The 21,125-nt window shown below is 43.9% G+C and overlaps 23 non-coding genes across 23 annotated transcripts; all 23 read left to right on the top strand.

The window, feature by feature from the left end:
• Positions 1 to 837: 837 nt before the first annotated feature.
• Positions 838 to 909, top strand: TRNAQ-UUG (transfer RNA glutamine (anticodon UUG)). The gene has a single exon. It is a non-coding gene; the product is annotated as a tRNA-Gln (tRNA).
• Positions 910 to 2,273: 1,364 nt separating this feature from the next.
• TRNAQ-UUG (transfer RNA glutamine (anticodon UUG)) lies at positions 2,274 to 2,345 on the top strand. The gene has a single exon. It is a non-coding gene; the product is annotated as a tRNA-Gln (tRNA).
• A 380-nt stretch (positions 2,346 to 2,725) lies between these two features.
• TRNAQ-UUG (transfer RNA glutamine (anticodon UUG)) lies at positions 2,726 to 2,797 on the top strand. The gene has a single exon. It is a non-coding gene; the product is annotated as a tRNA-Gln (tRNA).
• A 903-nt stretch (positions 2,798 to 3,700) lies between these two features.
• On the top strand, positions 3,701 to 3,772 carry TRNAQ-UUG (transfer RNA glutamine (anticodon UUG)). The gene has a single exon. It is a non-coding gene; the product is annotated as a tRNA-Gln (tRNA).
• A 902-nt stretch (positions 3,773 to 4,674) lies between these two features.
• TRNAQ-UUG (transfer RNA glutamine (anticodon UUG)) lies at positions 4,675 to 4,746 on the top strand. The gene has a single exon. It is a non-coding gene; the product is annotated as a tRNA-Gln (tRNA).
• A 1,360-nt stretch (positions 4,747 to 6,106) lies between these two features.
• On the top strand, positions 6,107 to 6,178 carry TRNAQ-UUG (transfer RNA glutamine (anticodon UUG)). Its single transcript has one exon. It is a non-coding gene; the product is annotated as a tRNA-Gln (tRNA).
• A 380-nt stretch (positions 6,179 to 6,558) lies between these two features.
• TRNAQ-UUG (transfer RNA glutamine (anticodon UUG)) lies at positions 6,559 to 6,630 on the top strand. Its single transcript has one exon. It is a non-coding gene; the product is annotated as a tRNA-Gln (tRNA).
• A 902-nt stretch (positions 6,631 to 7,532) lies between these two features.
• TRNAQ-UUG (transfer RNA glutamine (anticodon UUG)) lies at positions 7,533 to 7,604 on the top strand. Its single transcript has one exon. It is a non-coding gene; the product is annotated as a tRNA-Gln (tRNA).
• A 380-nt stretch (positions 7,605 to 7,984) lies between these two features.
• On the top strand, positions 7,985 to 8,056 carry TRNAQ-UUG (transfer RNA glutamine (anticodon UUG)). Its single transcript has one exon. It is a non-coding gene; the product is annotated as a tRNA-Gln (tRNA).
• A 902-nt stretch (positions 8,057 to 8,958) lies between these two features.
• Positions 8,959 to 9,030, top strand: TRNAQ-UUG (transfer RNA glutamine (anticodon UUG)). Its single transcript has one exon. It is a non-coding gene; the product is annotated as a tRNA-Gln (tRNA).
• Positions 9,031 to 9,410: 380 nt separating this feature from the next.
• On the top strand, positions 9,411 to 9,482 carry TRNAQ-UUG (transfer RNA glutamine (anticodon UUG)). Its single transcript has one exon. It is a non-coding gene; the product is annotated as a tRNA-Gln (tRNA).
• A 1,363-nt stretch (positions 9,483 to 10,845) lies between these two features.
• TRNAQ-UUG (transfer RNA glutamine (anticodon UUG)) lies at positions 10,846 to 10,917 on the top strand. Its single transcript has one exon. It is a non-coding gene; the product is annotated as a tRNA-Gln (tRNA).
• Positions 10,918 to 11,297: 380 nt separating this feature from the next.
• TRNAQ-UUG (transfer RNA glutamine (anticodon UUG)) lies at positions 11,298 to 11,369 on the top strand. The gene has a single exon. It is a non-coding gene; the product is annotated as a tRNA-Gln (tRNA).
• Positions 11,370 to 12,272: 903 nt separating this feature from the next.
• Positions 12,273 to 12,344, top strand: TRNAQ-UUG (transfer RNA glutamine (anticodon UUG)). Its single transcript has one exon. It is a non-coding gene; the product is annotated as a tRNA-Gln (tRNA).
• Positions 12,345 to 13,246: 902 nt separating this feature from the next.
• Positions 13,247 to 13,318, top strand: TRNAQ-UUG (transfer RNA glutamine (anticodon UUG)). Its single transcript has one exon. It is a non-coding gene; the product is annotated as a tRNA-Gln (tRNA).
• Positions 13,319 to 14,678: 1,360 nt separating this feature from the next.
• Positions 14,679 to 14,750, top strand: TRNAQ-UUG (transfer RNA glutamine (anticodon UUG)). The gene has a single exon. It is a non-coding gene; the product is annotated as a tRNA-Gln (tRNA).
• Positions 14,751 to 15,130: 380 nt separating this feature from the next.
• TRNAQ-UUG (transfer RNA glutamine (anticodon UUG)) lies at positions 15,131 to 15,202 on the top strand. Its single transcript has one exon. It is a non-coding gene; the product is annotated as a tRNA-Gln (tRNA).
• Positions 15,203 to 16,104: 902 nt separating this feature from the next.
• TRNAQ-UUG (transfer RNA glutamine (anticodon UUG)) lies at positions 16,105 to 16,176 on the top strand. Its single transcript has one exon. It is a non-coding gene; the product is annotated as a tRNA-Gln (tRNA).
• Positions 16,177 to 16,556: 380 nt separating this feature from the next.
• On the top strand, positions 16,557 to 16,628 carry TRNAQ-UUG (transfer RNA glutamine (anticodon UUG)). The gene has a single exon. It is a non-coding gene; the product is annotated as a tRNA-Gln (tRNA).
• Positions 16,629 to 18,962: 2,334 nt separating this feature from the next.
• On the top strand, positions 18,963 to 19,034 carry TRNAQ-UUG (transfer RNA glutamine (anticodon UUG)). The gene has a single exon. It is a non-coding gene; the product is annotated as a tRNA-Gln (tRNA).
• A 380-nt stretch (positions 19,035 to 19,414) lies between these two features.
• Positions 19,415 to 19,486, top strand: TRNAQ-UUG (transfer RNA glutamine (anticodon UUG)). Its single transcript has one exon. It is a non-coding gene; the product is annotated as a tRNA-Gln (tRNA).
• A 902-nt stretch (positions 19,487 to 20,388) lies between these two features.
• Positions 20,389 to 20,460, top strand: TRNAQ-UUG (transfer RNA glutamine (anticodon UUG)). Its single transcript has one exon. It is a non-coding gene; the product is annotated as a tRNA-Gln (tRNA).
• Positions 20,461 to 20,840: 380 nt separating this feature from the next.
• TRNAQ-UUG (transfer RNA glutamine (anticodon UUG)) lies at positions 20,841 to 20,912 on the top strand. The gene has a single exon. It is a non-coding gene; the product is annotated as a tRNA-Gln (tRNA).
• Positions 20,913 to 21,125: the final 213 nt, after the last annotated feature.

The following is a 21,125-nucleotide window of genomic DNA, read 5'->3' as shown; positions in this document are numbered from 1 at the left end:
ATTACTCACTCCAGAAACTCCAATTATGCTTGCACCATCTCTAGACCTCCTCCATCATAAACAGTTCAAGAACTCTTGTCCTGCAAAGAATACATCTGCGGGCCAGCAGTTTTGAAAGGCGTAGGACAGCGAGCCCAGTGTGCTAATCACAGATCATTTGTTCTCTCCTAAAGCCCACCACCAGGCAAACTTGCAGCAGATACATTAGTTTTGCCTTGGAGGGGTCTTTTTGACCTTTTCTCTCCCCCTGGTATGCAACATGTTCTGGAGTTGGTCTCAGGTTAAGTTCTTTTAAGATTCAATTTTAATGGAGTTAAAGGGATAGGGGGCTTAACCTACGGACATATGTATACAGCAAAATAGAGAGCAGTTGAGCATGCCCAAGGGTTCCATGGTGTAATGGTTAGCACTCTGGACTTTGAAACCAGTGATCCGAGATCAAACCTCGGTGGAACCTTCATCAGAGTCTCATTGCAGATTTCATCTTGGAATTTCAATTTGTTTCTTACGGCCACAAAGGCCAGTGACAGCAGAAGTTGTTGCTAACGTGGCTGGTTGTGAAAATAGTGAGTGTAGCCAGCCACCCAGATGTGCTAATCACAGATCATTTGTTATCTCCTAAAGGCCACTACCAGGCAAACCTGCAGCAGATACATTAGTTTTGACTTGGAGAGGTCTTTTTGACCTTTTCTCTCCCCCTGGTATGCAACATGTTCTGGAGTTGGTCTCAGGTTAAGTTCTTTTAAGATTCAAATGTAATGGAGTTAAAGGGATAGGGGGCTTAACCTACGGACATATGTATCCAGCAAAATAGAGAGCAGTTGAGCATGCCCCAAGGGTTCCATGGTGTAATGGTTAGCACTCTGGACTTTGAATCCAGCGATCCGAGTTCGAATCTCGGTGGGACCTTCTTTAGAGGCTCATTGCAGATTTCAACTTGGAATTTCAATTTGTGTCTTACGGCTACAAAGGCCAATGACAGCAGAAGTTGTTGCTAATGTGGCTAGTTGTGAAAATTGTGAGCGTAGCCAGCTGCCCAGGTCCAGCCACTTGCCAAAGCATACTGATGACACAGAGAGCTGTATTTAAAAAGAATATCTGCAACCCTAAGTACTTTTACCAGGAACAGGAGGAAGAAGCTAAGTTGTCTTTTTTGCTCACATTTAGCAAAACATGACAATTAGGGAAATTCATCTTTTAGCCATTCCTCTCAACTCCATCTTTGTCAAAGTTTTCTGTCCAAAGACAAGTTTTCAAGTTCAGAGGATATGGATGCTTCACGCCACCTGTGGAATTTAACACTGGTGTATCTATTTCTCCCAGTTTCTTGCATCTTCAAAGTTCTCAACAGGCCTCATCTCTACTCTTCCACAGTGATTGCCAGCATCCCATTTTGGCCCCAAAGGCCTTGATTTCCTGTTCTCCCATTACTCACTCCAGAAACTCCAATTATGCTTGCACCATCTCTAGACCTCCTCCATCATAAACAGTTCCTGAAGTCTTGCAGTCTGAAGTCTGCAAAGAATACATCTGCGGGCCAGCAGTTTTGAAAGGCGTAGGACAGCGAGCCCAGTGTGCTAATCACAGATCATTTGTTCTCTCCTAAAGCCCACCACCAGGCAAACTTGCAGCAGATACATTAGTTTTGCCTTGGAGAGGTCTTTTTGACCTTTTCTCTCCCCCTGGTATGCAACATGTTCTGGAGTTGGTCTCAGGTTAAGTTCTTTTAAGATTCAATTTTAATGGAGTTAAAGGGATAGGGGGGCTTAACCTACGGACATATGTATACAGCAAAATAGAGAGCAATTGAGCATGCCCAAGGGTTCCATGGTGTAATGGTTAGCACTCTGGACTTTGAATCCAGTGATTCGAGATCAGATCTCGGTGGAACCTTCATCAGAGTCTCATTGCAGATTTCATCTTGGAATTTCAATTTGTTTCTTACGGCCACAAAGGCCAGTGACAGCAGAAGTTGTTGCTAACGTGGCTGGTTGTAAAAATAGTGAGCGTAGCCAGCCACCCAGATGTGCTAATCACAGATCATTTGTTATCTCCTAAAGGCCACTACCAGGCAAACCTGCAACAGACACATTAGTTTTGACTTGGAGAGGTCTTTTTGACCTTTTCTCTCCCCCTGGTATGCAACATGTTCTGGAGTTGGTATCAGGTTAAGTTCTTTTAAGATTCAATTTTAATGGAGTTAAAGGGATAGGCGGCTTAACCTACGGACATATGTATCCAGCAAAATAGAGAGCAGTTGAGCATGCCCCAAGGGTTCCATGGTGTAATGGTTAGCACTCTGGACTTTGAATCCAGCGATCCGAGTTCGAATCTCGGTGGGTCCTTCTTTAGAGGCTCATTGCAGATTTCATCTTGGAATTTCAATTTGTGTCTTACGGCCACAAAGGCCAATGACAGCAGAAGTTGTTGCTAATGTGGCTGGTTGTGAAAATAGTGAGCGTAGCCAGCCACCCAGATGTGCTAATCACAGATCATTTGTTATCTCCTATAGGCCACTACCAGGCAAACCTGCAGCAGATACATTAGTTTTGCCTTGGAGAGGTCTTTTTGACCTTTTGTCTCCCCCTGGTATGCAACATGTTCTGGAGTTGGTATCAGGTTAAGTTCTTTTAAGATTCAATTTTAATGGAGTTAAAGGGATAGGCGGCTTAACCTACGGACATATGTATCCAGCAAAATAGAGAGCAGTTGAGCATGCCCCAAGGGTTCCATGGTGTAATGGTTAGCACTCTGGACTTTGAATCCAGCGATCCGAGTTCGAATCTCGGTGGGACCTTCTTTAGAGGCTCATTGCAGATTTCATCTTCGAATTTCAATTTGTGTCTTACGGCTACAAAGGCCAATGACAGCAGAAGTTGTTGCTAATGTGGCTAGTTGTGAAAATTGTGAGCGTAGCCAGCTGCCCAGGTCCAGCCAATTGCCAAAGCATACTGATGACACAGAGAGCTGTATTTAAAAAGAATATCTGCAACCCTAAGTACTTTTACCAGGAACAGGAGGAAGAAGCTAAGTTGTCTTTTTTGCTCAGATTTAGCAAAACATGACAATTAGGGAAATTCATCTTCTAGCCATTCCTCTCAACTCCATCTTTGTCAAAGTTTTCTGTCCAAAGACAAGTTTTCAAGTTCAGAGGATATGGATGCTTCACGCCACCTGTGGAATTTAACACTGGTGTATCTATTTCTCCCAGTTTCTTGCATCTTCAAAGTTCTCAACAGGCCTCATCTCTACTCTTCCACAGTGATTGCCAGCATCCCATTTTGGCCCCAAAGGCCTTGATTTCCTGTTCTCCCATTACTCACTCCAGAAACTCCAATTATGCTTGCACCATCTCTGGACCTCCTCCATCATAAACAGTTCCTGAAGTCTTGTCCTGCAAAGAATACATCTGCGGGCCAGCAGTTTTGAAAGGCGTAGGACAGCGAGCCCAGTGTGCTAATCACAGATCATTTGTTCTCTCCTAAAGCCCACCACCAGGCAAACTTGCAGCAGATACATTAGTTTTGCCTTGGAGAGGTCTTTTTGACCTTTTCTCTCCCCCTGGTATGCAACATGTTCTGGAGTTGGTCTCAGGTTAAGTTCTTTTAAGATTCAAATGTAATGGAGTTAAAGGGATAGGGGGCTTAACCTACGGACATATGTATCCAGCAAAATAGAGAGCAGTTGAGCATGCCCCAAGGGTTCCATGGTGTAATGGTTAGCACTCTGGACTTTGAATCAAGCGATCCGAGTTCGAATCTCGGTGGGACCTTCTTTAGAGGCTCATTGCAGATTTCATCTTGGAATTTCAATTTGTGTCTTACGGCTACAAAGGCCAATGACAGCAGAAGTTGTTGCTAATGTGGCTAGTTGTGAAAATTGTGAGCGTAGCCAGCTGCCCAGGTCCAGCCAATTGCCAAAGCATACTGATGACACAGAGAGCTGTATTTAAAAAGAATATCTGCAACCCTAAGTACTTTTACCAGGAACAGGAGGAAGAAGCTAAGTTGTCTTTTTTGCTCAGATTTAGCAAAACATGACAATTAGGGAAATTCATCTTCTAGCCATTCATCTCAACTCCATCTTTGTCAAAGTTTTCTGTCCAAAGACAAGTTTTCAAGTTCAGAGGATATGGATGCTTCACGCCACCTGTGGAATTTAACACTGGTGTATCTATTTCTCCCAGTTTCTTGCATCTTCAAAGTTCTCAACAGGCCTCATCTCTACTCTTCCACAGTGATTGCCAGCATCCCATTTTGGCCCCAAAGGCCTTGATTTCCTGTTCTCCCATTACTCACTCCAGAAACTCCAATTATGCTTGCACCATCTCTAGACCTCCTCCATCATAAACAGTTCCTGAACTCTTGTCCTGCAAAGAATACATCTGCGGGCCAGCAGTTTTGAAAGGCATAGGACAGCGAGCCCAGTGTGCTAATCACAGATCATTTGTTCTCTCCTAAAGCCCACCACCAGGCAAACTTGCAGCAGATACATTAGTTTTGCCTTGGAGAGGTCTTTTTGACCTTTTCTCTCCCCCTGGTATGCAACATGTTCTGGAGTTGGTCTCAGGTTAAGTTCTTTTAAGATTCAATTTTAATGGAGTTAAAGGGATAGGGGGCTTAACCTACGGACATATGTATACAGCAAAATAGAGAGCAGTAGAGCATGCCCAAGGGTTCCATGGTGTAATGGTTAGCACTCTGGACTTTGAATCCAGCCATCCGAGTTCGAATCTCGGTGGGACCTTCTTTAGAGGCTCATTGCAGATTTCAACTTGGAATTTCAATTTGTGTCTTACGGCTACAAAGGCCAATGACAGCAGAAGTTGTTGCTAATGTGGCTAGTTGTGAAAATTGTGAGCGTAGCCAGCTGCCCAGGTCCAGCCAATTGCCAAAGCATACTGATGACACAGAGAGCTGTATTTAAAAAGAATATCTGCAACCCTAAGTACTTTTACCAGGAACAGGAGGAAGAAGCTAAGTTGTCTTTTTTGCTCAGATTTAGCAAAACATGACAATTAGGGAAATTCATCTTCTAGCCATTCCTCTCAACTCCATCTTTGTCAAAGTTTTCTGTCCAAAGACAAGTTTTCAAGTTCAGAGGATATGGATGCTTCACGCCACCTGTGGAATTTAACACTGGTGTATCTATTTCTCCCAGTTTCTTGCATCTTCAAAGTTCTCAACAGGCCTCATCTCTACTCTTCCACAGTGATTGCCAGCATCCCATTTTGGCCCCAAAGGCCTTGATTTCCTGTTCTCCCATTACTCACTCCAGAAACTCCAATTATGCTTGCACCATCTCTAGACCTCCTCCATCATAAACAGTTCCTGAAGTCTTGCAGTCTGAAGTCTGCAAAGAATACATCTGCGGGCCAGCAGTTTTGAAAGGCGTAGGACAGCGAGCCCAGTGTGCTAATCACAGATCATTTGTTCTCTCCTAAAGCCCACCACCAGGCAAACTTGCAGCAGATACATTAGTTTTGCCTTGGAGAGGTCTTTTTGACCTTTTCTCTCCCCCTGGTATGCAACATGTTCTGGAGTTGGTCTCAGGTTAAGTTCTTTTAAGATTCAATTTTAATGGAGTTAAAGGGATAGGGGGCTTAACCTACGGACATATGTATACAGCAAAATAGAGAGCAGTTGAGCATGCCCAAGGGTTCCATGGTGTAATGGTTAGCACTCTGGACTTTGAATCCAGTGATCCGAGATCAGATCTCGGTGGAACCTTCATCAGAGTCTCATTGCAGATTTCATCTTGGAATTTCAATTTGTTTCTTACGGCCACAAAGGCCAGTGACAGCAGAAGTTGTTGCTAACGTGGCTGGTTGTGAAAATAGTGAGCGTAGCCAGCCACCCAGATGTGCTAATCACAGATCATTTGTTATCTCCTAAAGGCCACTACCAGGCAAACCTGCAACAGACACAGTTTTGACTTGGAGAGGTCTTTTTGACCTTTTCTCTCCACCTGGTATGCAACATGTTCTGGAGTTGGTATCAGGTTAAGTTCTTTTAAGATTCAATTTTAATGGAGTTAAAGGGATAGGCGGCTTAACCTACGGACATATGTATACAGCAAAATAGAGAGCAGTTGAGCATGCCCCAAGGGTTCCATGGTGTAATGGTTAGCACTCTGGACTTTGAATCCAGCGATCCGAGTTCGAATCTCGGTGGGACCTTCTTTAGAGGCTCATTGCAGATTTCATCTTGGAATTTCAATTTGTGTCTTACGGCCACAAAGGCCAATGACAGCAGAAGTTGTTGCTAATGTGGCTGGTTGTGAAAATAGTGAGCGTAGCCAGCCACCCAGATGTGCTAATCACAGATCATTTGTTATCTCCTATAGGCCACTACCAGGCAAACCTGCAGCAGATACATTAGTTTTGCCTTGGAGAGGTCTTTTTGACCTTTTGTCTCCCCCTGGTATGCAACATGTTCTGGAGTTGGTATCAGGTTAAGTTCTTTTAAGATTCAATTTTAATGGAGTTAAAGGGATAGGCGGCTTAACCTACGGACATATGTATCCAGCAAAATAGAGAGCAGTTGAGCATGCCCCAAGGGTTCCATGGTGTAATGGTTAGCACTCTGGACTTTGAATCCAGCGATCCGAGTTCGAATCTCGGTGGGACCTTCTTTAGAGGCTCATTGCAGATTTCATCTTGGAATTTCAATTTGTGTCTTACGGCTACAAAGGCCAATGACAGCAGAAGTTGTTGCTAATGTGGCTAGTTGTGAAAATTGTGAGCGTAGCCAGCTGCCCAGGTCCAGCCAATTGCCAAAGCATACTGATGACACAGAGAGCTGTATTTAAAAAGAATATCTGCAACCCTAAGTACTTTTACCAGGAACAGGAGGAAGAAGCTAAGTTGTCTTTTTTGCTCAGATTTAGCAAAACATGACAATTAGGGAAATTCATCTTCTAGCCATTCCTCTCAACTCCATCTTTGTCAAAGTTTTCTGTCCAAAGACAAGTTTTCAAGTTCAGAGGATATGGATGCTTCACGCCACCTGTGGAATTTAACACTGGTGTATCTATTTCTCCCAGTTTCTTGCATCTTCAAAGTTCTCAACAGGCCTCATCTCTACTCTTCCACAGTGATTGCCAGCATCCCATTTTGGCCCCAAAGGCCTTGATTTCCTGTTCTCCCATTACTCACTCCAGAAACTCCAATTATGCTTGCACCATCTCTGGACCTCCTCCATCATGAACAGTTCCTGAAGTCTTGTCCTGCAAAGAATACATCTGCGGGCCAGCAGTTTTGAAAGGCGTAGGCCAGCGAGCCCAGTGTGCTAATCACAGATCATTTGTTCTCTCCTAAAGCCCACCACCAGGCAAACTTGCAGCAGATACATTAGTTTTGCCTTGGAGAGGTCTTTTTGACCTTTTCTCTCCCCCTGGTATGCAACATGTTCTGGAGTTGGTCTCAGGTTAAGTTCTTTTAAGATTCAATTTTAATGGAGTTAAAGGGATAGGGGGCTTAACCTACGGACATATGTATACAGCAAAATAGAGAGCAGTTGAGCAAGCCCAAGGGTTCCATGGTGTAATGGTTAGCACTCTGGACTTTGAATCCAGTGATCCGAGATCAAATCTCGGTGGAACCTTCATCAGAGTCTCATTGCAGATTTCATCTTGGAATTTCAATTTGTTTCTTACGGCCACAAAGGCCAGTGACAGCAGAAGTTGTTGCTAACGTGGCTGGTTGTGAAAATAGTGAGCGTAGCCAGCCACCCAGATGTGCTAATCACAGATCATTTGTTATCTCCTAAAGGCCACTACCAGGCAAACCTGCAGCAGATACATTAGTTTTGACTTGGAGAGGTCTTTTTGACCTTTTCTCTCCCCCTGGTATGCAACATGTTCTGGAGTTGGTCTCAGGTTAAGTTCTTTTAAGATTCAAATGTAATGGAGTTAAAGGGATAGGGGGCTTAACCTACGGACATATGTATCCAGCAAAATAGAGAGCAGTTGAGCATGCCCCAAGGGTTCCATGGTGTAATGGTTAGCACTCTGGACTTTGAATCCAGCGATCCGAGTTCGAATCTCGGTGGGACCTTCTTTAGAGGCTCATTGCAGATTTCAACTTGGAATTTCAATTTGTGTCTTACGGCTACAAAGGCCAATGACAGCAGAAGTTGTTGCTAATGTGGCTAGTTGTGAAAATTGTGAGCGTAGCCAGCTGCCCAGGTCCAGCCAATTGCCAAAGCATACTGATGACACAGAGAGCTGTATTTAAAAAGAATATCTGCAACCCTAAGTACTTTTACCAGGAACAGGAGGAAGAAGCTAAGTTGTCTTTTTTGCTCAGATTTAGCAAAACATGACAATTAGGGAAATTCATCTTCTAGCCATTCCTCTCAACTCCATCTTTGTCAAAGTTTTCTGTCCAAAGACAAGTTTTCAAGTTCAGAGGATATGGATGCTTCACGCCACCTGTGGAATTTAACACTGGTGTATCTATTTCTCCCAGTTTCTTGCATCTTCAAAGTTCTCAACAGGCCTCATCTCTACTCTTCCACAGTGATTGCCAGCATCCCATTTTGGCCCCAAAGGCCTTGATTTCCTGTTCTCCCATTACTCACTCCAGAAACTCCAATTATGCTTGCACCATCTCTAGACCTCCTCCATCATAAACAGTTCCTGAACTCTTGTCCTGCAAAGAATACATCTGCGGGCCAGCAGTTTTGAAAGGCATAGGACAGCGAGCCCAGTGTGCTAATCACAGATCATTTGTTCTCTCCTAAAGCCCACCACCAGGCAAACTTGCAGCAGATACATTAGTTTTGCCTTGGAGAGGTCTTTTTGACCTTTTCTCTCCCCCTGGTATGCAACATGTTCTGGAGTTGGTCTCAGGTTAAGTTCTTTTAAGATTCAATTTTAATGGAGTTAAAGGGATAGGGGGCTTAACCTACGGACATATGTATACAGCAAAATAGAGAGCAGTTGAGCATGCCCAAGGGTTCCATGGTGTAATGGTTAGCACTCTGGACTTTGAATCCAGTGATCCGAGATCAAACCTCGGTGGAACCTTCATCAGAGTCTCATTGCAGATTTCATCTTGGAATTTCAATTTGTTTCTTACGGCCACAAAGGCCAGTGACAGCAGAAGTTGTTGCTAACGTGGCTGGTTGTGAAAATAGTGAGTGTAGCCAGCCACCCAGATGTGCTAATCACAGATCATTTGTTATCTCCTAAAGGCCACTACCAGGCAAACCTGCAGCAGATACATTAGTTTTGACTTGGAGAGGTCTTTTTGACCTTTTCTCTCCCCCTGGTATGCAACATGTTCTGGAGTTGGTCTCAGGTTAAGTTCTTTTAAGATTCAAATGTAATGGAGTTAAAGGGATAGGGGGCTTAACCTACGGACATATGTATCCAGCAAAATAGAGAGCAGTTGAGCATGCCCCAAGGGTTCCATGGTGTAATGGTTAGCACTCTGGACTTTGAATCCAGCGATCCGAGTTCGAATCTCGGTGGGACCTTCTTTAGAGGCTCATTGCAGATTTCAACTTGGAATTTCAATTTGTGTCTTACGGCTACAAAGGCCAATGACAGCAGAAGTTGTTGCTAATGTGGCTAGTTGTGAAAATTGTGAGCGTAGCCAGCTGCCCAGGTCCAGCCACTTGCCAAAGCATACTGATGACACAGAGAGCTGTATTTAAAAAGAATATCTGCAACCCTAAGTACTTTTACCAGGAACAGGAGGAAGAAGCTAAGTTGTCTTTTTTGCTCAGATTTAGCAAAACATGACAATTAGGGAAATTCATCTTTTAGCCATTCCTCTCAACTCCATCTTTGTCAAAGTTTTCTGTCCAAAGACAAGTTTTCAAGTTCAGAGGATATGGATGCTTCACGCCACCTGTGGAATTTAACACTGGTGTATCTATTTCTCCCAGTTTCTTGCATCTTCAAAGTTCTCAACAGGCCTCATCTCTACTCTTCCACAGTGATTGCCAGCATCCCATTTTGGCCCCAAAGGCCTTGATTTCCTGTTCTCCCATTACTCACTCCAGAAACTCCAATTATGCTTGCACCATCTCTAGACCTCCTCCATCATAAACAGTTCCTGAAGTCTTGCAGTCTGAAGTCTGCAAAGAATACATCTGCGGGCCAGCAGTTTTGAAAGGCGTAGGACAGCGAGCCCAGTGTGCTAATCACAGATCATTTGTTCTCTCCTAAAGCCCACCACCAGGCAAACTTGCAGCAGATACATTAGTTTTGCCTTGGAGAGGTCTTTTTGACCTTTTCTCTCCCCCTGGTATGCAACATGTTCTGGAGTTGGTCTCAGGTTAAGTTCTTTTAAGATTCAATTTTAATGGAGTTAAAGGGATAGGGGGCTTAACCTACGGACATATGTATACAGCAAAATAGAGAGCAATTGAGCATGCCCAAGGGTTCCATGGTGTAATGGTTAGCACTCTGGACTTTGAATCCAGTGATTCGAGATCAGATCTCGGTGGAACCTTCATCAGAGTCTCATTGCAGATTTCATCTTGGAATTTCAATTTGTTTCTTACGGCCACAAAGGCCAGTGACAGCAGAAGTTGTTGCTAACGTGGCTGGTTGTAAAAATAGTGAGCGTAGCCAGCCACCCAGATGTGCTAATCACAGATCATTTGTTATCTCCTAAAGGCCACTACCAGGCAAACCTGCAACAGACACATTAGTTTTGACTTGGAGAGGTCTTTTTGACCTTTTCTCTCCCCCTGGTATGCAACATGTTCTGGAGTTGGTATCAGGTTAAGTTCTTTTAAGATTCAATTTTAATGGAGTTAAAGGGATAGGCGGCTTAACCTACGGACATATGTATCCAGCAAAATAGAGAGCAGTTGAGCATGCCCCAAGGGTTCCATGGTGTAATGGTTAGCACTCTGGACTTTGAATCCAGCGATCCGAGTTCGAATCTCGGTGGGTCCTTCTTTAGAGGCTCATTGCAGATTTCATCTTGGAATTTCAATTTGTGTCTTACGGCCACAAAGGCCAATGACAGCAGAAGTTGTTGCTAATGTGGCTGGTTGTGAAAATAGTGAGCGTAGCCAGCCACCCAGATGTGCTAATCACAGATCATTTGTTATCTCCTATAGGCCACTACCAGGCAAACCTGCAGCAGATACATTAGTTTTGCCTTGGAGAGGTCTTTTTGACCTTTTGTCTCCCCCTGGTATGCAACATGTTCTGGAGTTGGTATCAGGTTAAGTTCTTTTAAGATTCAATTTTAATGGAGTTAAAGGGATAGGCGGCTTAACCTACGGACATATGTATCCAGCAAAATAGAGAGCAGTTGAGCATGCCCCAAGGGTTCCATGGTGTAATGGTTAGCACTCTGGACTTTGAATCCAGCGATCCGAGTTCGAATCTCGGTGGGACCTTCTTTAGAGGCTCATTGCAGATTTCATCTTCGAATTTCAATTTGTGTCTTACGGCTACAAAGGCCAATGACAGCAGAAGTTGTTGCTAATGTGGCTAGTTGTGAAAATTGTGAGCGTAGCCAGCTGCCCAGGTCCAGCCAATTGCCAAAGCATACTGATGACACAGAGAGCTGTATTTAAAAAGAATATCTGCAACCCTAAGTACTTTTACCAGGAACAGGAGGAAGAAGCTAAGTTGTCTTTTTTGCTCAGATTTAGCAAAACATGACAATTAGGGAAATTCATCTTCTAGCCATTCCTCTCAACTCCATCTTTGTCAAAGTTTTCTGTCCAAAGACAAGTTTTCAAGTTCAGAGGATATGGATGCTTCACGCCACCTGTGGAATTTAACACTGGTGTATCTATTTCTCCCAGTTTCTTGCATCTTCAAAGTTCTCAACAGGCCTCATCTCTACTCTTCCACAGTGATTGCCAGCATCCCATTTTGGCCCCAAAGGCCTTGATTTCCTGTTCTCCCATTACTCACTCCAGAAACTCCAATTATGCTTGCACCATCTCTGGACCTCCTCCATCATAAACAGTTCCTGAAGTCTTGTCCTGCAAAGAATACATCTGCGGGCCAGCAGTTTTGAAAGGCGTAGGACAGCGAGCCCAGTGTGCTAATCACAGATCATTTGTTCTCTCCTAAAGCCCACCACCAGGCAAACTTGCAGCAGATACATTAGTTTTGCCTTGGAGAGGTCTTTTTGACCTTTTCTCTCCCCCTGGTATGCAACATGTTCTGGAGTTGGTCTCAGGTTAAGTTCTTTTAAGATTCAAATGTAATGGAGTTAAAGGGATAGGGGGCTTAACCTACGGACATATGTATCCAGCAAAATAGAGAGCAGTTGAGCATGCCCCAAGGGTTCCATGGTGTAATGGTTAGCACTCTGGACTTTGAATCAAGCGATCCGAGTTCGAATCTCGGTGGGACCTTCTTTAGAGGCTCATTGCAGATTTCATCTTGGAATTTCAATTTGTGTCTTACGGCTACAAAGGCCAATGACAGCAGAAGTTGTTGCTAATGTGGCTAGTTGTGAAAATTGTGAGCGTAGCCAGCTGCCCAGGTCCAGCCAATTGCCAAAGCATACTGATGACACAGAGAGCTGTATTTAAAAAGAATATCTGCAACCCTAAGTACTTTTACCAGGAACAGGAGGAAGAAGCTAAGTTGTCTTTTTTGCTCAGATTTAGCAAAACATGACAATTAGGGAAATTCATCTTCTAGCCATTCATCTCAACTCCATCTTTGTCAAAGTTTTCTGTCCAAAGACAAGTTTTCAAGTTCAGAGGATATGGATGCTTCACGCCACCTGTGGAATTTAACACTGGTGTATCTATTTCTCCCAGTTTCTTGCATCTTCAAAGTTCTCAACAGGCCTCATCTCTACTCTTCCACAGTGATTGCCAGCATCCCATTTTGGCCCCAAAGGCCTTGATTTCCTGTTCTCCCATTACTCACTCCAGAAACTCCAATTATGCTTGCACCATCTCTAGACCTCCTCCATCATAAACAGTTCCTGAACTCTTGTCCTGCAAAGAATACATCTGCGGGCCAGCAGTTTTGAAAGGCATAGGACAGCGAGCCCAGTGTGCTAATCACAGATCATTTGTTCTCTCCTAAAGCCCACCACCAGGCAAACTTGCAGCAGATACATTAGTTTTGCCTTGGAGAGGTCTTTTTGACCTTTTCTCTCCCCCTGGTATGCAACATGTTCTGGAGTTGGTCTCAGGTTAAGTTCTTTTAAGATTCAATTTTAATGGAGTTAAAGGGATAGGGGGCTTAACCTACGGACATATGTATACAGCAAAATAGAGAGCAGTAGAGCATGCCCAAGGGTTCCATGGTGTAATGGTTAGCACTCTGGACTTTGAATCCAGCCATCCGAGTTCGAATCTCGGTGGGACCTTCTTTAGAGGCTCATTGCAGATTTCAACTTGGAATTTCAATTTGTGTCTTACGGCTACAAAGGCCAATGACAGCAGAAGTTGTTGCTAATGTGGCTAGTTGTGAAAATTGTGAGCGTAGCCAGCTGCCCAGGTCCAGCCAATTGCCAAAGCATACTGATGACACAGAGAGCTGTATTTAAAAAGAATATCTGCAACCCTAAGTACTTTTACCAGGAACAGGAGGAAGAAGCTAAGTTGTCTTTTTTGCTCAGATTTAGCAAAACATGACAATTAGGGAAATTCATCTTCTAGCCATTCCTCTCAACTCCATCTTTGTCAAAGTTTTCTGTCCAAAGACAAGTTTTCAAGTTCAGAGGATATGGATGCTTCACGCCACCTGTGGAATTTAACACTGGTGTATCTATTTCTCCCAGTTTCTTGCATCTTCAAAGTTCTCAACAGGCCTCATCTCTACTCTTCCACAGTGATTGCCAGCATCCCATTTTGGCCCCAAAGGCCTTGATTTCCTGTTCTCCCATTACTCACTCCAGAAACTCCAATTATGCTTGCACCATCTCTAGACCTCCTCCATCATAAACAGTTCCTGAAGTCTTGCAGTCTGAAGTCTGCAAAGAATACATCTGCGGGCCAGCAGTTTTGAAAGGCGTAGGACAGCGAGCCCAGTGTGCTAATCACAGATCATTTGTTCTCTCCTAAAGCCCACCACCAGGCAAACTTGCAGCAGATACATTAGTTTTGCCTTGGAGAGGTCTTTTTGACCTTTTCTCTCCCCCTGGTATGCAACATGTTCTGGAGTTGGTCTCAGGTTAAGTTCTTTTAAGATTCAATTTTAATGGAGTTAAAGGGATAGGGGGCTTAACCTACGGACATATGTATACAGCAAAATAGAGAGCAGTTGAGCATGCCCAAGGGTTCCATGGTGTAATGGTTAGCACTCTGGACTTTGAATCCAGTGATCCGAGATCAGATCTCGGTGGAACCTTCATCAGAGTCTCATTGCAGATTTCATCTTGGAATTTCAATTTGTTTCTTACGGCCACAAAGGCCAGTGACAGCAGAAGTTGTTGCTAACGTGGCTGGTTGTGAAAATAGTGAGCGTAGCCAGCCACCCAGATGTGCTAATCACAGATCATTTGTTATCTCCTAAAGGCCACTACCAGGCAAACCTGCAACAGACACAGTTTTGACTTGGAGAGGTCTTTTTGACCTTTTCTCTCCACCTGGTATGCAACATGTTCTGGAGTTGGTATCAGGTTAAGTTCTTTTAAGATTCAATTTTAATGGAGTTAAAGGGATAGGCGGCTTAACCTACGGACATATGTATACAGCAAAATAGAGAGCAGTTGAGCATGCCCCAAGGGTTCCATGGTGTAATGGTTAGCACTCTGGACTTTGAATCCAGCGATCTGAGTTCGAATCTCGGTGGGACCTTCTTTAGAGGCTCATTGCAGATTTCATCTTGGAATTTCAATTTGTGTCTTACGGCCACAAAGGCCAATGACAGCAGAAGTTGTTGCTAATGTGGCTGGTTGTGAAAATAGTGAGCGTAGCCAGCCACCCAGATGTGCTAATCACAGATCATTTGTTATCTCCTATAGGCCACTACCAGGCAAACCTGCAGCAGATACATTAGTTTTGCCTTGGAGAGGTCTTTTTGACCTTTTGTCTCCCCCTGGTATGCAACATGTTCTGGAGTTGGTATCAGGTTAAGTTCTTTTAAGATTCAATTTTAATGGAGTTAAAGGGATAGGCGGCTTAACCTACGGACATATGTATCCAGCAAAATAGAGAGCAGTTGAGCATGCCCCAAGGGTTCCATGGTGTAATGGTTAGCACTCTGGACTTTGAATCCAGCGATCCGAGTTCGAATCTCGGTGGGACCTTCTTTAGAGGCTCATTGCAGATTTCATCTTGGAATTTCAATTTGTGTCTTACGGCTACAAAGGCCAATGACAGCAGAAGTTGTTGCTAATGTGGCTAGTTGTGAAAATTGTGAGCGTAGCCAGCTGCCCAGGTCCAGCCAATTGCCAAAGCATACTGATGACACAGAGAGCTGTATTTAAAAAGAATATCTGCAACCCTAAGTACTTTTACCAGGAACAGGAGGAAGAAGCTAAGTTGTCTTTTTTGCTCAGATTTAGCAAAACATGACAATTAGGGAAATTCATCTTCTAGCCATTCCTCTCAACTCCATCTTTGTCAAAGTTTTCTGTCCAAAGACAAGTTTTCAAGTTCAGAGGATATGGATGCTTCACGCCACCTGTGGAATTTAACACTGGTGTATCTATTTCTCCCAGTTTCTTGCATCTTCAAAGTTCTCAACAGGCCTCATCTCTACTCTTCCACAGTGATTGCCAGCATCCCATTTTGGCCCCAAAGGCCTTGATTTCCTGTTCTCCCATTACTCACTCCAGAAACTCCAATTATGCTTGCACCATCTCTGGACCTCCTCCATCATGAACAGTTCCTGAAGTCTTGTCCTGCAAAGAATACATCTGCGGGCCAGCAGTTTTGAAAGGCGTAGGCCAGCGAGCCCAGTGTGCTAATCACAGATCATTTGTTCTCTCCTAAAGCCCACCACCAGGCAAACTTGCAGCAGATACATTAGTTTTGCCTTGGAGAGGTCTTTTTGACCTTTTCTCTCCCCCTGGTATGCAACATGTTCTGGAGTTGGTCTCAGGTTAAGTTCTTTTAAGATTCAATTTTAATGGAGTTAAAGGGATAGGGGGCTTAACCTACGGACATATGTATACAGCAAAATAGAGAGCAGTTGAGCAAGCCCAAGGGTTCCATGGTGTAATGGTTAGCACTCTGGACTTTGAATCCAGTGATCCGAGATCAAATCTCGGTGGAACCTTCATCAGAGTCTCATTGCAGATTTCATCTTGGAATTTCAATTTGTTTCTTACGGCCACAAAGGCCAGTGACAGCAGAAGTTGTTGCTAACGTGGCTGGTTGTGAAAATAGTGAGCGTAGCCAGCCACCCAGATGTGCTAATCACAGATCATTTGTTATCTCCTAAAGGCCACTACCAGGCAAACCTGCAGCAGATACATTAGTTTTGACTTGGAGAGGTCTTTTTGACCTTTTCTCTCCCCCTGGTATGCAACATGTTCTGGAGTTGGTCTCAGGTTAAGTTCTTTTAAGATTCAAATGTAATGGAGTTAAAGGGATAGGGGGCTTAACCTACGGACATATGTATCCAGCAAAATAGAGAGCAGTTGAGCATGCCCCAAGGGTTCCATGGTGTAATGGTTAGCACTCTGGACTTTGAATCCAGCGATCCGAGTTCGAATCTCGGTGGGACCTTCTTTAGAGGCTCATTGCAGATTTCAACTTGGAATTTCAATTTGTGTCTTACGGCTACAAAGGCCAATGACAGCAGAAGTTGTTGCTAATGTGGCTAGTTGTGAAAATTGTGAGCGTAGCCAGCTGCCCAGGTCCAGCCAATTGCCAAAGCATACTGATGACACAGAGAGCTGTATTTAAAAAGAATATCTGCAACCCTAAGTACTTTTACCAGGAACAGGAGGAAGAAGCTAAGTTGTCTTTTTTGCTCAGATTTAGCAAAACATGACAATTAGGGAAATTCATCTTCTAGCCATTCCTCTCAACTCCATCTTTGTCAAAGTTTTCTGTCCAAAGACAAGTTTTCAAGTTCAGAGGATATGGATGCTTCACGCCACCTGTGGAATTTAACACTGGTGTATCTATTTCTCCCAGTTTCTTGCATCTTCAAAGTTCTCAACAGGCCTCATCTCTACTCTTCCACAGTGATTGCCAGCATCCCATTTTGGCCCCAAAGGCCTTGATTTCCTGTTCTCCCATTACTCACTCCAGAAACTCCAATTATGCTTGCACCATCTCTAGACCTCCTCCATCATAAACAGTTCCTGAACTCTTGTCCTGCAAAGAATACATCTGCGGGCCAGCAGTTTTGAAAGGCATAGGACAGCGAGCCCAGTGTGCTAATCACAGATCATTTGTTCTCTCCTAAAGCCCACCACCAGGCAAACTTGCAGCAGATACATTAGTTTTGCCTTGGAGAGGTCTTTTTGACCTTTTCTCTCCCCCTGGTATGCAACATGTTCTGGAGTTGGTCTCAGGTTAAGTTCTTTTAAGATTCAATTTTAATGGAGTTAAAGGGATAGGGGGCTTAACCTACGGACATATGTATACAGCAAAATAGAGAGCAGTAGAGCATGCCCAAGGGTTCCATGGTGTAATGGTTAGCACTCTGGACTTTGAATCCAGCCATCCGAGTTCGAATCTTGGTGGGACCTTCTTTAGAGGCTCATTGCAGATTTCAACTTGGAATTTCAATTTGTGTCTTACGGCTACAAAGGCCAATGACAGCAGAAGTTGTTGCTAATGTGGCTAGTTGTGAAAATTGTGAGCGTAGCCAGCTGCCCAGGTCCAGCCAATTGCCAAAGCATACTGATGACACAGAGAGCTGTATTTAAAAAGAATATCTGCAACCCTAAGTACTTTTACCAGGAACAGGAGGAAGAAGCTAAGTTGTCTTTTTTGCTCAGATTTAGCAAAACATGACAATTAGGGAAATTCATCTTCTAGCCATTCCTCTCAACTCCATCTTTGTCAAAGTTTTCTGTCCAAAGACAAGTTTTCAAGTTCAGAGGATATGGATGCTTCACGCCACCTGTGGAATTTAACACTGGTGTATCTATTTCTCCCAGTTTCTTGCATCTTCAAAGTTCTCAACAGGCCTCATCTCTACTCTTCCACAGTGATTGCCAGCATCCCATTTTGGCCCCAAAGGCCTTGATTTCCTGTTCTCCCATTACTCACTCCAGAAACTCCAATTATGCTTGCACCATCTCTAGACCTCCTCCATCATAAACAGTTCCTGAAGTCTTGCAGTCTGAAGTCTGCAAAGAATACATCTGCGGGCCAGCAGTTTTGAAAGGCGTAGGACAGCGAGCCCAGTGTGCTAATCACAGATCATTTGTTCTCTCCTAAAGCCCACCACCAGGCAAACTTGCAGCAGATACATTAGTTTTGCCTTGGAGAGGTCTTTTTGACCTTTTCTCTCCCCCTGGTATGCAACATGTTCTGGAGTTGGTCTCAGGTTAAGTTCTTTTAAGATTCAATTTTAATGGAGTTAAAGGGATAGGGGGCTTAACCTACGGACATATGTATACAGCAAAATAGAGAGCAGTTGAGCATGCCCAAGGGTTCCATGGTGTAATGGTTAGCACTCTGGACTTTGAATCCAGTGATCCGAGATCAGATCTCGGTGGAACCTTCATCAGAGTCTCATTGCAGATTTCATCTTGGAATTTCAATTTGTTTCTTACGGCCACAAAGGCCAGTGACAGCAGAAGTTGTTGCTAACGTGGCTGGTTGTGAAAATAGTGAGCGTAGCCAGCCACCCAGATGTGCTAATCACAGATCATTTGTTATCTCCTAAAGGCCACTACCAGGCAAACCTGCAACAGACACAGTTTTGACTTGGAGAGGTATTTTTGACCTTTTCTCTCCACCTGGTATGCAACATGTTCTGGAGTTGGTATCAGGTTAAGTTCTTTTAAGATTCAATTTTAATGGAGTTAAAGGGATAGGCGGCTTAACCTACGGACATATGTATACAGCAAAATAGAGAGCAGTTGAGCATGCCCCAAGGGTTCCATGGTGTAATGGTTAGCACTCTGGACTTTGAATCCAGCGATCCGAGTTCGAATCTCGGTGGGACCTTCTTTAGAGGCTCATTGCAGATTTCATCTTGGAATTTCAATTTGTGTCTTACGGCTACAAAGGCCAATGACAGCAGAAGTTGTTGCTAATGTGGCTGGTTGTGAAAATAGTGAGCGTAGCCAGCCACCCAGATGTGCTAATCACAGATCATTTGTTATCTCCTATAGGCCACTACCAGGCAAACCTGCAGCAGATACATTAGTTTTGCCTTGGAGAGGTCTTTTTGACCTTTTGTCTCCCCCTGGTATGCAACATGTTCTGGAGTTGGTATCAGGTTAAGTTCTTTTAAGATTCAATTTTAATGGAGTTAAAGGGATAGGCGGCTTAACCTACGGACATATGTATCCAGCAAAATAGAGAGCAGTTGAGCATGCCCCAAGGGTTCCATGGTGTAATGGTTAGCACTCTGGACTTTGAATCCAGCGATCTGAGTTCGAATCTCGGTGGGACCTTCTTTAGAGGCTCATTGCAGATTTCATCTTGGAATTTCAATTTGTGTCTTACGGCTACAAAGGCCAATGACAGCAGAAGTTGTTGCTAATGTGGCTAGTTGTGAAAATTGTGAGCGTAGCCAGCTGCCCAGGTCCAGCCAATTGCCAAAGCATACTGATGACACAGAGAGCTGTATTTAAAAAGAATATCTGCAACCCTAAGTACTTTTACCAGGAACAGGAGGAAGAAGCTAAGTTGTCTTTTTTGCTCAGATTTAGCAAAACATGACAATTAGGGAAATTCATCTTCTAGCCATTCCTCTCAACTCCATCTTTGTCAAAGTTTTCTGTCCAAAGACAAGTTTTCAAGTTCAGAGGATATGGATGCTTCACGCCACCTGTGGAATTTAACACTGGTGTATCTATTTCTCCCAGTTTCTTGCATCTTCAAAGTTCTCAACAGGCCTCATCTCTACTCTTCCACAGTGATTGCCAGCATCCCATTTTGGCCCCAAAGGCCTTGATTTCCTGTTCTCCCATTACTCACTCCAGAAACTCCAATTATGCTTGCACCATCTCTGGACCTCCTCCATCATGAACAGTTCCTGAAGTCTTGTCCTGCAAAGAATACATCTGCGGGCCAGCAGTTTTGAAAGGCGTAGGCCAGCGAGCCCAGTGTGCTAATCACAGATCATTTGTTCTCTCCTAAAGCCCACCACCAGGCAAACTTGCAGCAGATACATTAGTTTTGCCTTGGAGAGGTCTTTTTGACCTTTTCTCTCCCCCTGGTATGCAACATGTTCTGGAGTTGGTCTCAGGTTAAGTTCTTTTAAGATTCAATTTTAATGGAGTTAAAGGGATAGGGGGCTTAACCTACGGACATATGTATACAGCAAAATAGAGAGCAGTTGAGCAAGCCCAAGGGTTCCATGGTGTAATGGTTAGCACTCTGGACTTTGAATCCAGTGATCCGAGATCAAATCTCGGTGGAACCTTCATCAGAGTCTCATTGCAGATTTCATCTTGGAATTTCAATTTGTTTCTTACGGCCACAAAGGCCAGTGACAGCAGAAGTTGTTGCTAACGTGGCTGGTTGTGAAAATAGTGAGCGTAGCCAGCCACCCAGATGTGCTAATCACAGATCATTTGTTATCTCCTAAAGGCCACTACCAGGCAAACCTGCAGCAGATACATTAGTTTTGACTTGGAGAGGTCTTTTTGACCTTTTCTCTCCCCCTGGTATGCAACATGTTCTGGAGTTGGTCTCAGGTTAAGTTCTTTTAAGATTCAAATGTAATGGAGTTAAAGGGATAGGGGGCTTAACCTACGGACATATGTATCCAGCAAAATAGAGAGCAGTTGAGCATGCCCCAAGGGTTCCATGGTGTAATGGTTAGCACTCTGGACTTTGAATCCAGCGATTCGAGTTCGAATCTCGGTGGGACCTTCTTTAGAGGCTCATTGCAGATTTCAACTTGGAATTTCAATTTGTGTCTTACGGCTACAAAGGCCAATGACAGCAGAAGTTGTTGCTAATGTGGCTAGTTGTGAAAATTGTGAGCGTAGCCAGCTGCCCAGGTCCAGCCAATTGCCAAAGCATACTGATGACACAGAGAGCTGTATTTAAAAAGAATATCTGCAACCCTAAGTACTTTTACCA

This window comes from Lithobates pipiens, unplaced genomic scaffold (assembly GCF_037356315.1).
Source record: "Lithobates pipiens isolate NorthernLeopardFrog02 unplaced genomic scaffold, aLitPip1_a1.2 Scaffold_18, whole genome shotgun sequence".
NCBI classification, from domain to species: domain Eukaryota; kingdom Metazoa; phylum Chordata; class Amphibia; order Anura; family Ranidae; genus Lithobates; species Lithobates pipiens.
Note: the sequence above shows the minus strand (reverse complement) of the source record. Positions and strands in the feature narration are given on the sequence as shown.